The sequence below is a fragment of the Macrobrachium rosenbergii genome, chromosome 22, assembly GCF_040412425.1.
Source record: "Macrobrachium rosenbergii isolate ZJJX-2024 chromosome 22, ASM4041242v1, whole genome shotgun sequence".
NCBI classification, from domain to species: Eukaryota; Metazoa; Arthropoda; class Malacostraca; order Decapoda; family Palaemonidae; genus Macrobrachium; species Macrobrachium rosenbergii.
The window spans coordinates 9,934,122-9,938,695 of NC_089762.1; the positions used below are offsets into that span (position 1 = coordinate 9,934,122).

Consider the following 4,574-nt stretch of genomic DNA (forward strand, 5'->3'; position numbering starts at 1 on the left):
TATTATATTAGATACGCTTTCTTCTTCTTCTTCTTCTGGCTTAGCTTCAAAATCATCAATTATCGTAATTAATTGGCGGAGATAAAAATGGTGATATTGTACTAAATAATTTATCTAATAATAAATATGATATTAATAAAATGGACTGTATAGGAGAAATTATTTATGAAGGCTAAAAATTTTAAATTGCTAAATTATGTTTATTTTTTTTTTTAAATAAGAAGGGAATTTTAAAATATTTTTATTTTCACCTAAAGAGAGATAATAAGTTATAGCACAAAAAAATAAACATTTTTTTTTTCATCATTGTCATTAAAAGTATCATCATTACATAATTTAGCAATTTGTAAGACGTCATTAAAATTAATTTTAGTTGATGATTCAGTAACAGCTTTATATATCACATTTTTAGTTTCATCATTATAATTTAATAACCCAGAATTGTAATCACTTCCAAAAAATATAAAATGTAAAATAACATAATTTATAAGTTGATAATAATTTAATTTTAAGTCATTAGATAAATTATCCAAATTGTATAAAAGTCCTATGCCTGTTTTGAAATTAGGAGTAACGAGAATAATTTCTGGATTTTTAAAAAATGTCATCATTGCTAAAACATCAGAATCAAGAGAAATAATAACACTTTTACTATTATCATTATTAGATAAATTTCTAGCAAATTTAAAAAGTTCAATTTCTCCTTCTCCAGGCACTTGAATATCAGAACCAAGATTTGTTACAAAATTAAACTTTATGTGTTTTAAGTCTCTTCATTTTTTCCTCCAACAGTTTAAAACTATTTTCAAATAATTTTTTTACGTTAACTAGTTTATATATATTTTTTTTTCATCATCTATAATGATCACTTTATGTTTTGAAACTGGGGGATATCCATCAACGGCCAAAAAAAAAGTAATATTACTACCATCTTCAACTTGAAAAAAATTACATACTTGCACAACGTAATGCAAAATGGCATCACTCAATATTTCAGTATTAAATTCTAAATCATTGTTATTTTTTATTATTGCTGTTTGATGTAAAAAATGTGTACTGTCTACTCCAATAAAATTCAATTTATCATTTTTTAAAGTTTTATTATTATCATTACAAAGAGAAATTGGAATAAAATCACTTTTTAGGTGATTTATCAAATAATGAACTCCCATTTTTTTATTAAAGTAATCTGTAATTAATATATATATATATATATATATATATATATATATATATAAAATATATATATATATATATAACCTCAATGGTTTATTATTTTTTATAAATATATAGGTGAAAATATGATTGATAATATAATATATATATAAAGTTTTAAATGTTAAAATTTATAATTTTTTAAAATCTGGTAAAAATATGATTGATAATATAAACGTAAAGTTTTCAAATGTTAAAAATACATTATATCTAAAACTATAATACATCAATAAAAGACACGTTATACAATTCTTTATTATTTTTATAAAAAAACTTTTATTAACCCGGCAATGAAAGTACTAGATTCTTTTTATCATAATTTACTTTGTATTGCTTATATTTTTCTAACCTGTTTTATAAATTTTCAAACTACTTGTAGGTTCACTAATGAAATGAAATATAGTAGAAGAATTTACACAACTGTTCATTTTTAAGTCTATATATATATATATATATATTATATATAATATAAACATATATATATATATATATTTTTATTATATAAAAATATATATATATAAATATATATATATATATAGAATAAATACAAAAATATATATTTTTCATGACTAAATAAATATATAAATTAAAAAATGACATATCATTATTCTTCTAATAATGACATGTCAGTTATAACCAATCAACAGGGTATTGAATTTTTAAAGTTAAAGTCTCATTTAAAGTTTTTTTATTTTAATATTCAACGAAAAGGGATATCTTGAATTTAAGAGATATAAAAAATTATAATTTTTCAGTCATTCATCCTATAAAAAGTACGACGATGATCAGCAGAGGATTTCTAATACACCGTGTATTCTCGAATTGTTTGATGGGAAAATTGTTGTGTATATTCCATATTCAGAATTAATTCATATAAAATAATAAAAATAATTTTTTTTCTTTGTTATCTATTGATGATTTTTATTCATATAAAATTGTATTAAAAATAAAAATTATGATTCTTGACACGACAAAAAATTTACTAAAAAAAGTTATTTAATATATATAAAATTATTTTATTTAAATATATAAAATTATTATTTTATATATATAAAAAAGTTTATTAACATTATATATATCTACAAAATAAAAAAAATATTTAATGTAACTGATAATAATAATAAAAAAAAAAAAAAATTTTTTCATTAATAATTAAAAAATTTTTCAGCTATCAATTTGATACTGAATAACAAAAACAACGAAAAAAATAAATAAAATATTTTATTAATATAAAAATAATAATTATTTATTATTATTTTTTTTATAGAAAAAATTATTTATTAATGAAAAAATAAAATAAAAAATATTTTATTAATATAAAAGTAATAATTATTTATTATTTTTTTTTTATTATTTTTCATTTTACATTTATATATACATTGTAAACATTTTGAATTCATATTGCAGTTAGAAAACAAATATGGTGGTATCATCTTGGGAAATTGCTGGATCAAAATGTTTAGACTTGGGACGAACATCACCAACAGCCGCCGCCGTTTGTCCACAAGTATGGTTACCTCCCGCATTAGCAAATAGATCAGAATTATTCAAACTTTTAAATGAATGTGATGATTTGTCCCAACTTTTAGAGGAATGTAAAGCTTTGAGAAAAGAGAATAACTTTTAAAAATCTTTAAAAAATTGATTTGTTGGAGGGAAAAGAAGAGTTAATAGTACAAAGAAAAATCAAAGGAAAAAAATTGTTGAAAAGATTATCTTGTATAATAAATAAAAAATGTTAAAAAAAATTGTACATGTTTAAAAAATGATTTTTTTTCACCATTGTTAGAGAAAATAAATAATAAAAATATATATTATTATAAAAAACTTCATGCAGTGAATATAATCATTTTTTCTACATATAAATATTTAAATAAAAAAATATATTTATGCAATGAATAATAATACTATTTTTATATTATTTTTATAAATCCTTCACATTGAATAATACTATTTTTATCATTTTTTTGTAATTGAAATTTTTTGTTATTTTGATTAATAAATTTTGACAATTTGTACATTGTAGTCGTACTTTTAAAACATTTAATTCTTTTCCAGTTTTTGTAATAATCATATGATCACCTCAGAATAAAATTTGTTCGGCGTCTTTTCCAAGGATAGGATCGAATATCCATAATAGAGGATTTTTAATTTGATTTAAAAAATAATATTCATAATCTATTTGAAGACCATTTTTCAAAACAAAATCGGGATTTTCAGCCTTTTGATATAAAGGTTTTTTTTTTAGATGTTGTTATTGTTGTTGATATAATAACATAAGGAACTCGATCTCCAAGTGTGGGCGCTGTTCCAGAATCTCGAATGGCCATTTTATTGGCCAATTCTGCGTGGGCTTGTTTTACTTTGTATTCTTTTTGAGTTTTTGTCAATTCTTTAATTATAATCAGTTGACTTAGCTCAATTCGGCCATTAAGTAAATCTGAAATGGTTTGTTTGACTAGTGTAACGGCCTTTTCCATATCTCGTTCAATGAGAATTATTTTTAAAATTTCTGCTATTAAGTTGGCGGCGAGATGACAATTATCTCTCCGAATTGTTTCTATTCCTTTACACTCAATTTTATCAAAAGTATCTGGTCGAGTATAATACAATCCCGCGTAACGTTTTTTATTGATAAGTAAATATGGGCAATAAACTTTTTCAAAGTCTGATTTAATGGGATTAATAAAATGCTTCGTAACGTGATCCGCCGCTTCCTGACCTAACATTATGGCTTCTTGAACGGTTTTTACGCCAACATTTATCATTACTGAATCCGTATCTCCGTAAATAACTTTGGCATTTGTATATTTTTCTTCAATCTTGTTTTTGGTAAATATAATCATTTCTCGTCCAAATGCCGTAACGCTTTGCGAAATTTCTACGCAAGGTAATTTGCCAACTTGGGCACCCGTAAATCCATAAACGGAATTTGCAGATATTTTTAAAGCTAATTGACGGCCGTCTAATACTTTTCTTTTTAACGGATCTGTTTCATTTTTCAAATCATTTTTAGCTTTTTTCCGAGCTAAGAGTAAATTTTCCAATATCTGAGGAAGTAAACCTTTACCTATATGAGGTTTGATGAAATAATTACCTGATGGTGTTTTAGTATAATTATCACTCGATAAGGCTGTATGATTATTATTGTTAAGCAACGTTGAATAGCATAGATTATGAGCCATAATAATCGTTGGATACAAAGCGCAGAAATCTAGAGTGGTGATAGGATCGTTATGAAATCCTTTTGTTGGATCTATTACGGCAGCTCCTTGATAATCGTTACCCTTTTCTCGCTCCTCGCACGAAGGAATTATAAAATCATCATCGTCGCCACCACCACCATATTTTGAACATTT

General features: G+C 23.1%; 1 pseudogene; it reads right to left on the reverse strand.

The window, feature by feature from the left end:
* Positions 1-3,298: 3,298 nt before the first annotated feature.
* The window catches only part of LOC136850361 (DNA polymerase delta catalytic subunit-like), a 9,555-nt pseudogene continuing 8,279 nt past the window's right edge, over positions 3,299-4,574 (reverse strand).